This window comes from Kogia breviceps, chromosome 14 (genome assembly GCF_026419965.1).
Source record: "Kogia breviceps isolate mKogBre1 chromosome 14, mKogBre1 haplotype 1, whole genome shotgun sequence".
In the NCBI taxonomy this organism is placed as follows: Eukaryota; Metazoa; Chordata; class Mammalia; order Artiodactyla; family Physeteridae; genus Kogia; species Kogia breviceps.
In genome coordinates, this window is record NC_081323.1 from 4,112,461 (window position 1) to 4,133,427 (window position 20,967).

The window sequence follows — 20,967 nt, forward strand, 5'->3', positions numbered from 1 at the left end:
CTCGGTTCCAGCTTCTATTCACGAGATTAAAGTGTATTAAGTTAATGAGTGTCCCTGCTGTTGGCTTGTTTCAGGGTTCATTTTCATCTGCTTTCGGAAAATGTTGCAAAGAATGGGTGGCTGTTAAACTCCCACCACTTTTCCTCTTGGAATTTTTTTTTTAACAGTACCTGAATTGAAAGCAGGCAAATTCATGTATGTATAACTAATTGCTTCTATGGAATCGGGGATTATTTAACTCACCTCTCTCTCAACCAAAAAGTTACTTATTATTAAATGGATTAACAAACAACCCCTAGTGAAAGCATTACATTCCGTCTGTAAGTAGCAATGATTGAGAATAGTTGAGTCTATAGGTCTTGCCTCCTGAGATATGGTTGACCTGTTGTTTTTGAAAAGTCTCATCTAAAATGTCCAGATTAGCTTGCATTACTGAAAACAAGGACTCTAAAGTCTTTTAAGATATTTTCCTATTTCAGAAAAATTCTGGTGGAGAATTTCCTTGGAAATGAGAAGTTGGTTTCACTTAATCCATTCAAGAAATATTTACTGGGTGCCTACTTGGGGTTATGGGCTGTAAACCATAGACGCTGTTTATCTAGTGCTAATGGCAGAAAAGAGAAAAGAAATGTCGTCTCTGATGATAGGGAAAGTGCAGAGAGGAGAGGGCTTGACCTCAAAGAGAGAGGTCAAGGGAAGCCTTTCTAGGGAAATGATGTTTAATCTGAGACTTCAGACTTGAACCTGGAGGACAACGACAATACAAAGAGGGCACAGTAGAAAAAATCCAAGATGACAGTGAAAGAAAATGACTGGAGAGCAAAGATGAAATGGGGAGAGAGAGACAGAGAGACAGAGATCCAAGCAGGAACCATATGGCCTAGAAACTTACAAGTGGTTTGGACTTTATCCCCGGGGTAAAGGTAGCCGATGAAAGCTTCTAAACACAAGAGTGACATGTCAGATGTAGGGTCTTCCTAAGGTCATTCTGGCCACCATAGAGAAAGGGTTTGAAGGGTGCAAAGTAGAGGTTGGGAGACCAGTTAGGATGCTGTGGATGAGACATCCAGGTGGGACTTGATGGTAACCGAGATTGAGGCAGGCGTGGGGATGGAGTGAGTACATTTGGGAGAGGCTTGGAGGCCCGACAGATAGAGTCTGAAGGGTCTTATACGGTGAGTGTATAATAAACACCCCAATGTTTAAATTCCTCGTCTTCTAGCCATGCTTCAGCCACTCCTCTCTGTTTTCCCCGTCTCCTTCATGTCACTGAGCTACACTTGCCAATGTCAACCTCTCTTTTGTACCCAAAGAACACCGCTGGGTCTCCAGTCTGTTTGATCTGTCGAGAGTAAATGCACACGCAGCTCTGGCCTTCTTGAAACACTGTCCTTGCTCGGCTGTTCTGTCTCAGACTTCTTCCCCTCTTGTCCCTCTACTTGTTCTCTAGCCACTGCAGAGCCTCGGGACTCAGGCCTGGACTCTTCCCTTCCCACTCTCTCCCTAGGGGATCTCATTCACCCCCATCTTTGAAGCCATCTCTATGCTGAGAACTCAAATCTGTACCTGCAGCCCTCGTGTCTGCTCTCATCTCCGGACTCGTGTATCTACCGACCCAAGTGCCCCTTGACCTCACCATTAGGCTTCTCCGTGGGCACCCCGACATCTCCATTAGCACCCCAAATGTGGTACTTCTGCCTTCTTCCCCTCTCAGGAAATGGGGCCACCAGCTCCAGTTACCAACACCAAACACCTGCAAGTTATCCTTAACTTCTTTCCCTTCTCCCATCCAATCCAAAGGCAAATCCTGTATCAGCCCCACTTTGAAAACACACCTCACGTCTCCCCACTTCTCCCCATCTCCACTGCCACCGTCTTGGTCCAGGTTTCCACTCACTTTCCCCTAGACCCTGCAGGAGGCTTTCTCAGCCTATTCTCCAAACATCCACAGAGTTTTTCCTTTTTTAATTTTGCTGAATCCCTTTATCATAAAGGAAAAAAATCCAAAGATTGCAAAGCTCCCCTATTGGGGGGCTATAATTTGTATCCTTACGATGCAAGTAAAATGAACAAATACTTACTGAACTTCTAGATGCAAGGTTACATACCACAGAGGGACCAAGGTGACCAAGGTGTCTATGACCCATGCCATCAAGAAGCTGAAAATCCACTAAGGAGAGAGATCATTTAAATATGAAGGTGAAAAGGACATTTGCTGTGACAGAAGTGCTGATAAAGTTTTCCTGAAATTCAGAAAAGGAAGAATTTTTTTCTTTTTTTATGTTCATATTTTACTTTTTAATTGAAAAAATTTTTATATTATATTGGGTATAGTTGATTTGCAATATTGTGTTAGTTTCAGGTGTACGGCAAAGTGATTCAGTTATACATACACATACATCTATTCTTTTTCAGATTCTCTTCCCATATAGGTTATTACGGAATATTGAGTAGGGTTCCCTGTGCTCTACAGTGGGTCCTTGTTGACGATCTATTTTACGTATAGTCGTGTATACACGTTAATCCCAAACTCCTAATTTTTCCCTCCCCACCTCTCCCCCTTTGGTAACCATAAGTTTGTTTTCTATGTCTGTGAGTCCGTTTCTGTTCTGTGAATAAGTTCATTTGTATCGTTTTTTTTAGATTCCACATATAAGTGATATCATAACGCCATTTTATTTTATTTCTTTGTGGTGTTTTTTTTTCCCTCCTGCCCATTTTATTTCATTTCTGACCGGGATGGTTAGGCACTGTTTCTCGGGAGAAATGCTTTTGAGCAGATACTAAAGGGGTAGGCAGAATTTGAGCATGCTGAGATTAGAGAGAAGGGCATTTGAAGGGGAAGGAGCAAGAGGGAAGGTGTGAGAAGTAAGGAATGGCTCCGTCTGGTTGATCATAGGAAAGAAAATGGCCGTGGGAGAGAAGGATGGGAAATAGGGTGAGATCGTGGAATGCCTTGAATTACATGCTGAAGACGTTAGCCTTCCTCCTGTGGGGTATAGGCAATGGAAAACTACGATGGCTTTTGAGCAGGAGTGTGCCATGAGCAGACTTGAATCTGATGAGAATGATCTGGCAATGGTGCGTGCAACGATTTAGAGGGTACAGAGTTTTCATCCCTTAACTTCCTCTCTGCTTCTCCAAAGTGACTCACTGGCCACCACAAAGTCTTTGAATACTCGTGTCTTCAGGAGGTGGAGCTTAGTTTTCCCTCTTCTTGAGTGTGGGCTGACCGTAGCTATTTTCATTCTAATGAATGGAATAAAGCCCAGACAGGGTGAGACTTCACAGAGCAGGTCATAAAAGGCCACTGGGACTTCCATCGTGGTCACACTGTCACTTGGGTCACTTGCTTTGGAGGAGGACCGACACCAAGGTGTGGGCAGACCTGTGGAGAGAACCACGTGGTGAAGAACTAAGGCATCCTACACCAGCCAAGAAAGTGAACTTGGAAGTGTGTCTTCCCCTCCCATTCAAACCCCAGCTGACATCTTGACTGCAGGCTTGCGAGAGACCTTGAATCAGAAACACCAAGCTACGCTGCTTCCCAATTTCTGACCTATAGAAACAATGAGATAATAAAGGTGTGTCGCCTTAAGCCAATAAATTTGGGGTAATTTCTTATGAATCAAACAGTAATGAATACAAGTATCCAGAGTGATCTTTTAAAATCAGATTATGTCCCTCCTCTGTTTGATACCCCTCAGCAGATTCCCTTTCACCTGAAAGAAAAACAAACCATTTTCTCACATCTGGCATGAGGACAGAGCGGGATCAACAAATCCTGTCCCCCAAAGCTGGACGAAACTGTCAAAAATAGCCACTGCAGCCTTGTGCAAACTGACCAAAGGCATTCAACAAACTGAGAAGCATTTCTTAATGAACACTACCAAGCTTCAGGTAAGAACAGCATGAATCTCTGACATTTTTGCTCATGTATGCTCCTATGCTTGAAAGCAACAAGGGGAATACGCCTTTTAAACAATATCTCAGATTGGACAAAGTGATCATTGTAACACTGTATGGTTGGGTTTGTAATAGCACAACGGATTGGGGGTGGGGAATGAGACCATAATGGAGCAAAGTTTCCAGATTTTACTGAAATTAAGTTGATATTATTTTGAAGCAGATTGTGCTAAATTAAGATGCATATTGTAATCCCTCATAGCAATCACGAATAAAATAACTTTTAAAAAGTAGAAAAAAATCAACAGATAAAGTGGTTTATGAAAACATATTTAATGTCAAATAGCCAGTAAAGGAGAACAAAAGAGACATAAGACAAATAGAAAACAAATAGCAAAATGGCAGGCATAAACCCAGTCCTATCAGGAATGTCATTAAATGTGCAAGGACTAAAAATCTCAAAAGACAGGGACCGTCAGACTGGATGAAAAAGTAAGACCCAGCTGTGCGCTGTCTTGAACAGAAACACCCTAGATTCGAAGACACAAATAGGTTGAAAGCAAGAGGATAGAAAAAAAGATATACCATGCAAACAGCAACCATAAGAGAGCTGGGGTTTCTTTATCAATATCAGACAAAGAGACTTTAAGACTTAAAGATAAATCATAATGATAAATGGGTCACTACAAGAGTTAGATATAACAGTTATAAATGTATATATGTACATGTCAACCTCTGTTGGTTAACCCAAAGTGAGTGAAGGAAAGATTGACTGAACTGAAAGGAAAAATAGACAATTCGACAACAATTGTTGGAAAATTCAGTACCTCACTCTTGACAATTGATAGACTACTGGACAAAAAAAGTCAGCAAAAGTAGGATTGTCAAATGGAGCACAGTATGGAAAACAGTATGGCAGTTCCTCAAAAAATTAAAAATAGAATTACCATATGATTCAGCAGTTCCACTTCTGAGTATATATCTGAAAGAATTGAAAACAGGGTCTCAAAGAGATATTTGTACACTTAGGTTCATAGCAGCGTTATTCACAACAGTGAAGAAGTGGATGCAGCCCAAGTGTCCACTGATGGATGACTGGATAAACAAAATGTGGTCTACACTACAATGGGTCCTTATGGAAGATTTTTCAAGCTCAAATTGGAGAAAGGCTGCTATTTCTTAGTTGTGGGGCTGGTGGAACCAGCTGCCATGCTCCCTGCGTGAACACAGATGACGTCTGCCGTAGGTAAGAATGAAAACACCCCATAGGAAGAAGCAAAAGGGACAGGTGGAGAGACAGAGGTCCAGACAGAGTATCCCGAATCCCTGGGTCCAGTCATCCTCGAGGCCACCATGACTTCTGTCCTTCCTCATTGAGTGAGCTTGTTAATTTCCTCCCAGTCGCCTTTGTCTCTTTTGCTTCAAGTCGTTTGAATTTCTTACCACTGTCCTGACCATTACAGGGACCACCTTTTGCTCCAATCAGGTGTGGTTGGGAAGCGAGGGTCACACAACAGAAAGTAAGGCAGCTTCTCTGGACAAAAGCACCCCGAGAAGTGTCGCTCTGAAGGGAGACTTGGGCATGGCAGCCCCTAGAGTTTCTGCACGTGGGTGCTGCCACGTGCTGCACGTGGGTGCAGAGGGTCCCTCTTGGGGGAACTGCCCAGCTCCTGCCCTCGCTGAGAACTGCTCATCCCCCTAGCCCTTTCTGAAGGGACAGTGTCAGCTTCTGTGTTAGCCCCAGTTTCACCTGTCCATGGTAGGTTGGACTGGAGTAGACACGCCCCAAGATGGGGCCATTAATTCTCTTTTCCAGGTGTTGGAACTAGGACCAGAGATACTAGTTCAAGAGTGTTGGTTGCTGCAGCCAAGAGGTGGTGTAGGGCTAGAGCTGGGGAATCAGATACAGGGGAACTGCAGAGGTGAGGGATCTATCTAGTGGCTCCGGCTCCTGAGAGACAGTACACTCTACTTCTGATGGACCAGCCCCGATTCTTTTTTTTTTTTTAATTTACCATCTTAACCATTTTTTAAAACATTTTATTTATTTATTTTTGGCTGTGTTGGGTCTTCGTTTCTGTGCGTGGGCTTTCTCTCGTTGCAGCGAGCGGGGGCCACTCTTCATCGCGGTGCGCGGGCCTCCCACTGTCACGGCCTCTCGTATTGCGGAGCACAAGCTCCAGACGCGCAGGCTCAGTAGTTGTGGCGCACGGGCTTAGTGGCTCCACGGCATGTGGGATCTTCCCAGACCAGGGCTCGAACCCGTGTCCCCTGCATTGGCAGGCAGATTCTCAACCACTGAGCCACCAGGGAAGCCCCCAGCCCCGACTCTTCGTGAGTACCAGCTATACTTGCAACCATTGCTGCTATGAGGTCCCCATCTCTGTGTCCTTCCAATGAATTCCTCTTTTTGCTTGACTTGGTTTGAACGAGTGCCTCCTTATGATCAAATGTACCCTAAGAGCCTAAGAAACTTTTAGAAAAAGCCCACAGTTATTTTATTCTAAATATTATGATGTCAATGTATATTACCATTACATTCAGCTTTGTTGGCGGAAATTAATTGTTTATAATTTCACGCTATTTGAGTTTTACCTAATCTTATGGATACATATGACTAAATGACTCAGGGACTCCTTCAAATAAAATTTTCAACTTGTTACTCCCCTGCTGAATTGGTAAGTACACTTGGATGCGAGAACTAGAAGGTAGCTTAAGAAAGGGAATTTATCATAAGGCTATGAGGAGTCTTGTGGAAGCAAGAACATATAGGCAGGGAAAGACTGGAACTAGGGTCTGGAGAGCTCTCCGGCCCCTCTTTCTCATAAATGCTCCTCCTGCATCTGCTTCCATCTCCCTCTCAACAAAATACTGCCATATGCATTTCCATGCCCTACACGTTACATGTGAGAAATTGTGACCATCAAAATCTCCTAAATTTCCATCCCTACTATGCAAAAATTTGTCCAGGATAAGACTGAATATCCTAGCTTCACGTCCAATTTCATGGACTGGATGAGGTGTCTACCCGTGAATCAAGAAAATTATTTTGCCTGTGCCAAGAGAGGGCTATGGTATGATGCAAACTGGCTGCCAGGGTCCCACCATGTTTACAGGGATACCGATTGACCCAGTTTGCATACAGTGTCTATTCCTGGACTAATCAGAAGTGGCCAGGGGACAGTATTGTGTTGGACAAAGTGGTGTTCAGCTTTCCACCATTTTTGTTTCCCATGTAGACCTGAAGAAGGGGCAATCTCCAGAGAGGATAAAAAGAGACTGCGTAGCCACTCCCCCAAATGGGTCCACTGTCTTCCACCCCTGTCTGCCTATCCTTTTCTTCTCATTAACTTCCTGCCACCCAGGGCAACCTCACTATTGTTCTCTCCTTTCACCCGTTATCAGAGAGGGAACTCCCCTGTCTCACAAGAATTCCTCCAGCAGGACTTTGGGTTCCATGGCCTCCTTCCTTCTCAGAGGTCTCACACCGTCCACCGTACCCCTCCCTTCTTCACGATCATTTTCTTCCTCTCAACTGGATCCTTCCCACTGACATTTCTGAATGCCCCAATACCCACGACTTGAACTCCCCAACCCTCCTCAGCCTCACCCAACTTCAGCACTTAACTTTATTTATATACAATGTTTAAAAGTTATACTCCATTTATAGTAATTAGAGAATATTGGCTGTATTCCCTGTGTTGTACAATACATCCTTGTAGCTTATCTTATACATGATAGTTTGTATGACTTAAATCGCTACCTCTATATTGCCCCTCCCCCTTCCCTCTCCCCACAGGTAACCACTAGTTTGTCCTCTGTGTCTGTGAGTCTGCTTCTTTTTTGTTATATTCAAAAGTTTGTTGTATTTTTCAGGTTCACCATATAAGTGATATACGGTATTTGTCTTTTCTCTGTGTGACTTATTTCACTTAGCATAGTACACTCCAAGTCCATCCATGTTGCTGCAAATGGCAAAATTCTGTCCTTTTTTAAAAAGTAGTTTTAAATTGAAGTGTAGTTAATTTACAATGTTGTGTTAGTTTCAAGCACACAGCAAAGGGATGTATATATTTATACATATATATGTATAAAGAATATACATAGATAGATAGATAGATCTATATTCATTTTCAGGTTCTTTTCCATTATAGGTTATTACAAGAGATTGAATATAGTTCCCTGTGCAAACTGTAGGTCCTTGTTGTAGATCTATTTTATATACAGTAGTGTGTATCTGTTAATACCAAACTCCTAATTTATCTCCCCCCACTAGAAATTTTGTTCTTTTTTTATGGCGGAGTAGTATTCCATTATACACACACACACACACACACACACACACACACACACACACACACATACATATATATACCATGTCATCTTTATCCATTCCCCTGTTGATGGACACTTAGGTTGCTTCCATATCTTGGCTGTTGTAAATAGAGCTGCTGTGAATGCTGAGGTGCATGTATCTGAATTAGTGTTTTTGGTTTTTTTTGGATCTCTACCCAGGAGTGGAATTGCTGGGTCACATGGCAGTTCTATTTCTAGTTTTCTGAGGAACCTCCATACTGTTCTCCACAGAGGCTGCCCCAATTTACATTCCCACCAGCAGCCCCAGCACTAATCTCTGTCTCCACCTCTCCTTCCTCCCCAGCAAAGTCTACACTGGCTCACCTCCCCTTCATTGCTCAATCACCTCCAGTCTGGCTTTTACTCTCATCACTCACAGAAAAGCTCTTTCTGAGGTCACCCAGGCCTCCAAGGTCACTGACCATGGGTCCATTCTCGGTCTTTTGCCTCTTCTCTGACATCAGCAGCCTTTGATATTGCTGACCATGTCTTCCTTCATAGGACACACGCTTCCCCATGCTCCGCTGGCTGCCCTTCTGTCTCACTCCTTGGTCTCTGGTCTCTCTCACCAATGCTGTCTCCTCCTCTTGGCCATTAAATGTTGGAGATTTTAGGGCTTGGGTCTAGACCTTCTCTCTCACTCTATATTTGCGCCCACAGATTTCGTGATCATTTTGCCCTGATGACTCCCAAGTATATCTCCCCCAGCCCTGATTTCTCCTCTGGGCTCAAGGTCTTTATAGCCACCTCCCAATCAACAATTCCCCTTGTCTGTCTTGAAGGCATTTCAGACACAACCTGTGCGAGGTTGATATCATTGGCTCCCTCACCCATCCTTACTCATCCCTGGTCCTTTTTCGATGCTCTTGACCTTGGTGGATGGTACCACCATTTCTGCCAAGTCAGAAACCTAAAAGTCACATCTGAAACGTGTCCCTTTTACCTCATTTCCGATCCATCACCTAATGCCTCAAATATTGAATCTTTTTACTTTTCTCTGTCTTCATTCTTCTAAACTGGTCCATCACCTCTCACCAAGCTTGTAGCTACAGCCTCCCAAATATCTTCTCTTGCTCTCTTTGGTTCCACTGCCACGAGGGTTTTGGTTTTTGTTGTTGTTGCTTTCAGCTCTCTCGTTTTGTTTGTTTTAGCTATCTTACTGTCACTGCTCTGTTAAAACCTCTCAATGGCTTCAGAAAACTCCAAACTGCACACGCTCGGGTCCGCTCTTGTAACCCTTCTTTGAATTCATCAGCATGCCATATGCTCTCTCCAACCAGAGACACCTTTGCATTTGCTGTTGTCTCATTTGGTTTGTGATTCTCTCCTCTCCTTGGTTTAGGTGACTTTTATTCACGCTTCAGACCTCAACTCATCCATCATTCCCCTGGAGTAGCCTTCCTGATTCGCCAGAAGAAGGCAGGTTGCCCTACCGCATTTCCTTGTAGACCAGTGGTTCTCTACCAGGAGCAATTATGCCCTTCAGGGGACATTTGGTACTGTCTTGAGATATTTTTAGTTGTCACAACTGAAGGGTAGGGTGGGGTTTGATCCTGGCATCTAGTGGATATAGTCCAAGGTGCTACTTGACATCCTACAAGGCACAGGACAGCCCCCAAAACAAAGAATTATCCAGCCCCAAATGTCAATAGTGCAGAGGTTGAGGAACCCTGAGGTCAACCTATGTTCTCTCCCTTGGAGTGTGTGTCTCAGTTATTACTGTACACTCACGGTATACATCTTGGACTGGTGTACCTCTCAGTTTGACTGTGAGCCTCATGAGAGCTGCAGCTATGGTGGTTCTCGCTCTTATGGGGTCCTCCATGGCTGGCACACACCTACACTCATTTGCTGATCCAGATACTAGGATACTGGGAAGTATCTATCCCCTCTCTTTTTGGTAGGGGCATCTTGATTTTCCTGTGGGCCACAACTGCTTCAGCATTTCATCTGGCCTTAGTGGGTGCCTCTATCACAGTACTGTGGGCATATGGCTTGCAGTAGACTAACCAGACCGTTTCCTGTTTTTAAAAATCAAGTTGGAAAATTTTGTTAATAAACATGGAATAAATATTGGAAAACAGCCATACTCGTTCATCTACATCTTCTCTATGGCTGCTTTCACAAACAACAGCAGAGTTGAGGAGTTGCAACCGAGACTGTATAGCCTGCAAAGCTGAAAATATTAACGTAGACCATGGTCATTCATAGAAAATAATACTTGCCAATCCCTGATCCAAAGCTTAATTAATGAATTCTCACGGATGAGATCCTTGGTGCTGCCCTGGGCCTCTCTAAGGCCAGCTTGTTCACTTTCCTTCAATTTTGTGACCTTCCCAGTAATATTCCAGTAACCCTCTTTCCCCTACCCCCTTTCTTTGCTTGGTTTAGCCAGAGGAGGTTTCAAACATCACTTAAAGAGTCTTAACTAACTCAGCAACCCTATGGATGTGTGTTACGTAGTTTAATATCGCAGTAGGTTGAATGGTGGTCCCCCAAAAGCTATGTCCATGTTCTAATCCCCGGAATCTGTGAATGTGACCCTATTTGCAAAAGAAGTCTTTGCAGATATAACTAAGTTAAGGATCTTAACCTAATCCGGGAGATCATCCTGGATTAGCTGGGTGGGCCCTAAATCCAATGACAAGTCTCCTTATACACAGAGAAGAAGGCCATGTGAAGATAGAAGCAGTGATTGGAGGGATTCCTTGGCAGACACAGCCAAGGAACATTGGAGCCAGGTGAAGACAGAAGAGGAAAAAAAAAAAAAAATTCCCCTAGAGCTTTCAAAGGAAGCAGGGGACTGCTGACACCTTGATTTTGGACTTTTATTTTTTTTAATTTATTTATTTATTTTGGCTTCACCGTGTCTTAGTTGCTGCACTCAGGAAATTCATTGCAGCATGCGGGATCTTTAGTTGCGGCATGCATGTGGGATCTAGTTCCCCAACCAGGGATCAAACCCGGGCCCCCTGCATTGGGAGCTCTGAGTCTTACCCACTGGACGATCAGGGAAGTCCCGATTTTGGACTTTTAGCCTCTAGAACTATGAGAGGATAAATTCCTCTTGTTTTAAGTCCCCAGTTTGTGATAATTTGTTATGGAAGTTATAGGAAACTAATACAATATTCACCAGCCATTTCCTAATGCTCTTAAGATAAGATCCAGTCTCCTTAAAGGTTTATAAGGCTTTTCATGGTCTGGCCACTGACAACATTTTTTTTTTCCAGAATTCTTTAAAAAATATTTATTTATTTATTTGGCTACACCAGGTCTTAGTTGCAGCACACGGGATATTTTTAGTTGTAGCATGCGGGATCTTTAGTTGCAACATGCAAACTCTTAGTTGCGGCATGTGAGCTCTCGTTCCCTGACCAGGGATCGAACCCAGGCCTCTTTCACTGGGAGCACGGAGTCTTAGCCACTGAACCATCAGGAAAGTCCCTAAAATCAAATTAAAGTGGTACTTTGTTAAAACTAATGATCCTACGTTGACACATCATTATCATCCAAAGTCCATAATTTACCTTAGGTTGACTTTTAGTGTTGTATACTCTATAGGTTTGGACAAATTATAATTACATATCCACCTTTTCTGTATCATACGCAGTAGTTTCACTGCCCTAAAAGTCATCCGTACTTCACTTATTCATCTCTCCATCTTTCCTAACCCCTGATAGTACTGACCTTTTTACTGTATCCATAGTTTTATCCTTTCAAGAATGTCATATATTTGGAATCATACAATATGTAGCCTTTTCAGACTGGCTTCTTATACTTAGTAATACACACTTAAGTCTCCTCCATGTTTTTTCACGGCTAGATAGTTCATTTCTCGTTAGCACTGAATATATTCAATTGTTGGAATCTACCCCAGATTATTTATACATTTACCTAATGAAGGACATCTTGGTTGCTTCCAAGTTTTGGCAGTTATTGATAAAGCTGCTATAAACATCTGTGTGCAGATTTTTGTGCGGACATAAGTTTTCAACTTCTCTCGGTAAATAACAAGTAGTGTGATTGCTGAATTGTATGGTGAGGGTGTGTTTAGTCTTAGAAGAGACCACCGAACTGTCTTCCAAAGTGGCCTGCACCATTTCACATCCCCACCAGCATCTGATGTCAGTGTTTGGAATTTTGGCCTTTCTAACAGGTGTGTAGTGGTAGCTCATTGCTGTCTTTTTTTACATTTCTCTGATGACATACGATGTGGAGCATCTTTTCACATGTTTGTTTTGCCATCTCTATATTTCCTTTAGTGAGGTGTCCATGAAAGCCATTGGCCCGATTGATAACTGGGTTGTTTGTTTGTTTGTTTTCTTATCGTTGAGTTTTAAGAGTTCCTTCTATATTTTGAATAAGAGTCCTTATCAGATGTGTCTTTTGCAAATGTTTTCTTGCAGTCTGTGGCATGTCTTTTTATTCTCATGACTTTGTCTATTGCACAGCAGAAACTTTTAATTTTAATGAAGTCCAGCTTATCAGTGATTTCTTTCATGAATTGTGCCTTTGGTATTGTATCTGAAAAGTCTTCACCAAACTCAAGGTCATTTGTTAAAAACACTATCTTTTTCCCATTATCTTGCCTTTGATCCTTTGTCAAAAATCAGGTGATGTATTTATGTGAGTCTATTTCTGGGTTGTCTATTCTTTTCCATCACCCTATTTGTCTATTCTTTTGCCAATACCACACTGTCATGATTAGTGTAGCCTTATACTAAGTCTTGAAGTCAGGTAGTCTTAGTCTTCTGACTTATTTATCTCCTTCAATATTGAATTGGCTATACTGGGTCTTTTCTCTCTTCTCATGAACTTTGGAGTCAGTTTGAAAATATCCACAAAGTAAATGCTGGGATTTTGATTGGGATTACAATGAATCTTTCAGTCAAGTTGGAAAGAATTGATAATTTGACCATATTCAGTAATCCAATCCATAAAAACGGAATAGCTCTCCATATATAGTTCTTTGATTTTTTTTTTTTTTTTTTTTGCCATGCCAGGCAGCTTGCGGGATCTCAGTTCCCCAACCAGGGATTGAACCTGGGCCAGTGACAGTGAAAGAACTCCCTGTTCTTTGATTTTTGAGCCTCAGAGTTTTTAGTTTTCCTCATATAGATCTTGTACATATTTTGTTAGTTTTATACCAAAGCACTTCTTTTTTTTTTTTTTTTTTTTGGTGCTAATGCAAATGGTATTGTGTTTTAAATTTCGAAACCCACTTGTTCATAGCTGGTATATAGGAAAGCAATTGACTTTTGTACCTTAACCTTGTCTTCTGCAGTCTTGCTATAATCACTTTTTAGTTCCAGGAGTTTTTGTTGATTCTTTCTACGTAGACAATTATGTCGTCTGCAAACAATGACAGTTTTATGTTTTCCTTCACAATCTGTATACCTTTTTAAAAAATATTCTTGTGCTCTTACATTAGCTAGGACTTGCAGTACAATGCTGAAAAGTAGTGGTGAGAGGGGTTATCTTTGCTTAGAATCTGATCTTAGTGAGAAAGCCAAGTATGATCACCATGACGTACGATGTTAGCTGTTTTTAAAAAAAATTTTTTGGAATACAGTTGATTTACAATGTTGTGTTAATTTCAGGTGTACAGCAAAGTGAATCAGTTACACATATATCTACCCTTTTCAAGATTCTTTTCCCATATAGGCCATTCCAAGGTATTGAGTAGATTTCCCTGTGCTATACAATAGGTCCTTATTAGTTATCTATTTTATATATAGTAGAGTGTATATGTCAATCCCAATCTTCTAATTTATCCCGCTCCCCCTTACCCCTTGGTAACCATAAGTTTATTTTCTACATCTGTAACTCTATTTCTGTTGTGTAGACAAGTTCATTTGTAGGCTTATTTTAGATTCCACATGTAAGTGATATTATATGGTATTTGCCTTTGTCTGACTTCACAGCTGTAGGGGTTTTTTTTGTAGGTATTCTTTGTCAAACTGAGGAAGTTCCCTCTATTCTTAATTTACCGAAAGTTTTTATCATGAATGGGTATCGGATTTTGTCAGATGCTTATTCTGCATCTGTTGATATGATCATGTGATTTTTCTTTTTTAGCTTGTTGATGTGATGGATTACATTAATTTTTGAATGTTGAACTTCCTTGTATACCTGGGATAATCTCTCTTGGTCATGATTTATAATTCTTTTTATACACTGTTAGGTTTGATGTACTAATGTTTTTTGTTTTTTGTTTTTTGTGGTACGCAGGCCTCTCACTGTTACGGCCTCTCCCGTTGCAGAGCACAGGCTCCGGATGCGCAGGCTCAGCAGCCACGGCTCACGGGCCCAGCCGCTCGGCGGTATGTGGGATCTTCCCGGACCGGGGCACGAACCCGTGTCCCCTGCATCGGCAGGCGGACTCTCAACTACTGCGCCACCAGGGAAGCCCCTGTACTAATGTTTCATTGGTGCTTTTTGCATTTATGTTCATGAATGATATGGGTCTTTAGTTTTCTTTTTCTTTTTGGGGGCAACACCACTTGGCATGTGGGATCTTAGTTCTCTGACCAGGGATCGAATCCACGCCCCCTGCATTAGAAGCGTGGAGTCTTAGCCACTGGACTGCTAGGGAAGTCCTTGTAATTTTCTTAACTTGTACTGTCTTTGTCTGGTTTTGGTGTTAGGGTAACGCTGGCCTCATAGAATGAATTAGGAAGATTCCCCCTGCTTCTATCCTCTGAAAGAGATTGTAGAGAATCAGTATGATTTCTTCCTTAAAGGCTTAGCAGAATGCACCAGTGAACTCATCTTGGGCCTTTACTTTCTTTTTATTTTTTCAATACTTATTTATCTATATGGCTGTGCCGGGTCTTAGTTGTGGCACTCAGGATCTTTACTGCCACGTGCAGGCCCTTAGTTGTGGCATGCAGGATCTAGTTCCCTGACCAGGCATTGAACCCTGGCCCCCTGAATTGGGAGTGCGGAGTCTTAACCACTGGACCACCAGGGAAGTCCCTACTTTCTGGGGTTTTTGGTTTGTTTGTTTTGTTTTTTTTGGCCACACCACATGGCTTGTGGGATCTCAGTTCCCCAACCAGGGATTGAACCTAGGCCATGGCAGTGAAAGCGCAGAATCCTAACTACTAGGCCACCAGGGAACTCCCCCAGTTTTGGAAGTGTATTAATTGTTGACTCAATTTCTTTAATAGATATAGGCCCATTCATATTGTCTAGTTCTCCTTGTGTGAGTTTTGGCAAATTGTATCTTTCAGGGAATTTGTCCATTTCATCTAGGTTATCAAATTTGTGAGCATAGGGGGCTTCCCTCGTGGTGTAGTGTTTAGGAATCTGCCTGCCAATGCAGGGAACATGGGTTCAAGCCCTGGTCCAGGAAGAGCCCACATTGCCACGGAGCAACTAAGCCCATGCGCCACACTACCGAGCCTGCGCTCTAGAGCTCTCAAGCCACAACTACTGAGCCCACATGCCACAGTTACTGAGCCCATGTGCCACAACTACTGAAGCCTGTGTGCCTAGAGCCCGTGCTCCGCAACAAGAGAAGCCACCGCAATGAGAAGCCCGCACACCGCAACGAAGAGTAGCCCCTGCTCACCGCAACTAGAGAAAGCCCGCGTGCAGCAACGAAGACCCAACGCAGCCAAAAGTAAATAAATAAAATAAATAAATCAAAAAAAATTTTGTAAGCATAGAGTTGTTCATAATATTCCTTTATTATACTTTTAATATCTTTGGTAGCTATAGTGATGTCTTCTCTTTCTTTTCTGATATTAGTCATTTGGATCTTCTCCTTTTTTTCTTAGTTAGCCTGGATAGAGGTTTATCAATTTTATTGATCTTTTCAAAGAATCAGCTTTTGGTTTTGTTGATTTTCTCTGTTGACTTACTGTTTTCAAATTCATTGATTTCTACAGTAATTTTTTATTAGTTTTCTTCTTCTTACTTTGGATTTTCTCTTCTTTTTCTAGTTCCTAAACTGGACGCTTAGATGATTGATTTTAGGTCTTTCTTCTCTTCAAATATATCTAGTTGATGCTATAAATTTTCCTGTAAGCTCTGCTTTCACTTCATCCCACAAATTTTGAAAAGTTGTATTTTCATTTAGGTCAAATTTAAAATTTTTTCTCAGACCCATGTGTTATTTAGAAGTGTGTTGTTTACTCTCCACATATTTTGGGATTTTCCAGATATATTTCTGTTAATGATTTCCACTTTAATTCAGTTCAGGTCTGAGAGAAGACATTGTATGATTTTTAACTTTTTTTAAAAAAATTAATTTATTTATTTAATTTATTTATTTTTGGCTGCATTGGGTCTTCATTGCTGCACATGGGCTTTCTCTAGTTGTGGTGAGCGGGGGCTACTCTTCGTTGCAGTGCATGGGCTTCTCATTGTGGTGGCTTCTCTTGTTGCAGAGCACGGGCTCTAGGCACGTGGGCTTCAGTAGTGGTAGCACAGTAGTTGTGGCTCACAGGCTCTAGTGGGCAGGCTCAGTAGTTGTGGCTTGCGGGCTTCGTTGCTCCGTGGCATATGGGATCTTCCCAGACCAGGGCTCGAACCCGTGTCCCCAGCACTGGCAGGCGGATTCTTAACCACTGCGCCACCAGGAAGTCCGATTTTTACTTTTTAAGGTCTGTTTTACAGGCCAGAATGTGGTCTATTTTGGTGAATGTTCCATGTGAGCTTGAGAACAATCTGTAATCTGCTCTTGTTGGGTGAAGTAGTCTACAGATGTCATTTATATCCAGTTGATAGACGGTGCTGTTAGGTTCAGCTCTGTCCTCACTGACTTTCTGCCTAGTGAATGTAACCATCTGTTACAGAGGCATGCTGAAGTCTCCAGCTCTAACAGTGGATTCACCTATTTCTTCTTGCTGTTCTGATAGTGTTTGCCTCAAGTATTTTGATTCTCTGCTGGTAGGTGAATACACATTAAGGATTGTTATGTCTTCTTGCAGATTTAACCCCTTTGTCATTATGTAATGCCGCTCTTTATCCCTGATAATCTTCCTTGCTCTGAAGTCTGGACCATCTGAAATTAATATAGCTACTCCCACTTTTTTTGGGTGGGGGGCGGTTCGCGGGCCTCTCACTGCTGTGGCCTCTCCCGTTGCGGAGCACAGGCTCCGGACGCGCAGGCGCAGCGGCCATGGCTCACGGGCCCAGCCGCTCCGCGGCACGTGGGATCTTCCCGGACCGGGGCACGAACCCGTGTCCCCTGCATCGGCAGGCGGACTCTCGACCACTGCACCACCAGGGAAGCCCAGCTACTCCCACTTTTAAAATTACTGTTAGCAGGCTCTAGCTTTCTCTATCCATTTACTTTTATTTTAATTTTTTAAAAAAATATTTATTTATTTGGCTGCACCGGGTCTTAGTTGTGGCATGCGGGATCTTCATTGCCGCATGTGTGATCTTTTAGTTGTGGCATGCAGGCTCTTAGTTGCGGCACGCGGCATCTAGTTCCCTGACCAGGGATGGAACCTGGGCCCCCTGCATTGGGAGTGAGGAGTCTTAACCACTAGGGAAGTACCTATCCATTTACTTTTTTTTTTTTTAATTTTATTTTTTCAGCGCGTGGGCTTTCTCTAGTTGCAGAGAGCAGGGGCTACTCTTCCTTGCGATGCAGGGGCTTCTCATTGTGGATGGCTTGTTGTGGAGCATAGGCTCTAGGCATGCGGGCTTCGGTAACTGTGGCTCACGGGCTCTAGAGCGCAGGCTCAGCAGTTGTGGCACACGGGCTTAGTTGCTCCGCGGCATGTGGGATCTCCCCAGACCAGGGCTCGAACCCGTGTCCCCTGCATTGGCAGGCAGATTCCTAACCACTGTGCCATCAGGGAAGCCCTATCCATTTACTTTTAATCTATATGTGTCTTTATGTTTAAAATGGGTTTCTTGCAGACAACATATAGGTAGGTAATGTTTTTTAATCCACTGTGACAATTTCTATCTCTCAATTGGCAGATTTAGACAATTGCTATTTAACATGATTATTGATATTCTTGGATTAATTAAGATCAATTGGATTAATCATTTGGATTCATTAGATCAATAAAAAATAAGAAAAATAAAAGTTTGGATTTTACCTTCACTTATTTATCCTCTAGTGCTTTTCCTTTCTGTATGTATGCCCAAGTTTCTGACCTATATTATTCTCTTTCTCTCTAAATAACTTTTAACATTTCTTGCAAGGCAGGTCTACTGGCAACAAATTCTCTCAATTTTTGTTTTTCTGAGAAAGTCTTCATTTTTCCTTCACTTTTGAAGGCTCATTTTTGAGGGTACAGGATTCTAGGTTGTTTTTTTCTCTAAACACTTTAAATATTTTATTCCACTCTCTTCTTGCTTGCATGGTTTCTGAGAAGAAGGTGGACAGAATTCGTATCTTTGCTCCTCTATAGGTAAGGTGGTTTCATTCCTCTGGCTTCTTTCAAAATTTTTTTCTTTATTTTTGACTTTCTTAAGTTTCAACATCATATGCCTAGGGTTTGTTTTGTTGTTAGTGTTGTTTTTATCATGTTTGGTGTTCTCTGAGTTTCCTGGACCTGTGCTTTGCTGTCTCATATTAACTTGGGGAAACTGTCATCATTATTTTTTCAAATATCTCTTCTGTTCTTGTCTTCTCTTTCTGGTATTCCCATCAATGACTATGTTACACCTTTTGTAGTTGTCTCACAGTTTGTGAATTCTCTGTTCTTTTTTTTTTTTTTTTCAATTTTTTTTCTTTGCATTTCAATTTTGGAAGTTTCTATTGTCACATCCCCGAGCTCAGAGATTCTTTCCTCAGCTGTGTCCAGTATACTAACGACTCCATCAAAAGCATTCTTCCTTCCTGTTGTAGTGCATTTCTCTTATATTCTTTCTTAGAATGTCCATCTCTCTGCTTACATTATTCTTATGTTCTTGCATGTTGTCTACTTTTTCCAGTAAAGCCCTTAGCATATTTTTTTAAATTTTAATTTTTTTATTGAAATACAGTTGATTTACAATGTTGTGTTGTAAATCAACTACCCAGCCAAGTGAGTCAGTTATACATATATATATACATTCTTTTTTTTAATATTCTTTTTCATCATGTTTTATCATAGGATATTGAATATAGTCCCCTGTGCTATACAGTAGGAGCTTGCTGTTTACCCACCCTGTTTGCATCTGCTAATCCCAACCTCCCACTCCATCCCTCCCCACCCCCCTCCCCCTTGGCAACCACAGGTCTGCTCTCTATGTCCGTGCGTCTGTTTCGTACCTAGGTAGGCTCGTTTCTGTCATATTTGAGATTCCACATCTAAGTGATATCATATGGTATTTGTCTTTCTCTTTCTAATTTACTAGGATCATCTCTAGGTGCATCCACGCTGCTGCAAATGGCATTATTTCATTCTTTTCTATGAAATCCCTTTGCATATTAATCAGATTAAAAAACGACAACAACAAAAACTCCTGGTCTGATCATTCCAGCGTCCCTGCCATCTCTAACTCTCGTTCTGACGTCTGCTCTGTCGCCTTGAATTGTATATTTTGCCTTTTAGTATGTCTTTTCATTTTTTGTTGAAAGCCACCTTCAACGTGCCGTCCTGGGTAAAAGGAACTACGGCTCCTTCAGTAAGGCCGAGGTAAGATGTGAGCGTAAAGGAAGGGTTCTCTGGCCCTAGACCTGGTCTTAGTCTTTTGGTGAGCCAGTGCCCGGTGGACTGTGAACGTTCCCATTGCCTCTGGCTTTTTCTTCCCCTTCTTTGGTGGGTTGGGATGGCTGGAGGGGCTGCAGGTGTGTATTTCCCTTCCCCCAGGTAGGTTATGCCTGATAAAAACCTAGTAGGCTGGGCTCTGCTAAAGTAGTTTCTCCTGCGGGCATGCCTCGTTAAGAACGGAATGCTCTGGGGTATTTAAACGTGACTACTTGCCTCTCCCACTGCTTGGAAGCAGGAAGAAACTTTTCTCTGATGGTCGGTCGCCGTGAGGACCCAGTAAAGCCCCCGGAGGCAAAACCACAAAAGCTTGGGGTTCTCCTACCACGGGTCCCCCCAAGTTTTTAACTCGCAGAATTGTCTACACTGAGCCGCCAGCAATTCGTCAAGTAAAGTGCAGTTTTTCCGACCTCGACTTTACCTACCCCAGTGCCGGTTCCCACGGAGGTTTCTGCTTCGGTAAGTTGTGGTTCTATCAGCCTGTGTGTCTTTCTAACCTGGGAGCTAGCAATTTGCCCTGTGATCTCACTTCTCTGATGGATCTAAGACTTGTTGCTTTTTCAGTGTGTTCAGTTTTTTACTTGTTAGGATGGAGTGGTGACGTCTAAGCTCCTTCCATGCCAGACCAGAAACCAGGAGTCCCATGTTTTTCTTTAAAAACGTATTTTGGCATTTATAGTTCCTTTGCCTTTACATGTAAATTTTTAGAATCAGCTTATATATTTCTACAAAACTCTTTCTAGGATTTTGATTGGTATTTTACTGAATTTATAGATCAATTTTGGTGGAATTTACATCTTAATAATATCCAGCCTGCCAATCCATGAATGCAAAATCTCTCTCCATTTACTTAGGTCTTATTTCATTTCTTTCATCAGTGTTTGGTATTTTTCAGGATGCAGATCTTTCACATATTTAGTTAGATTTTAGCCTATGCATTTCAGGATTTTTTGTGCCCTTGTAAATGGTACTTTAAAAATTTCCATTTTGTAGTCTTTCTTTGCTAGTGTATAGAAATTTAATTGATTGAACTGACCTT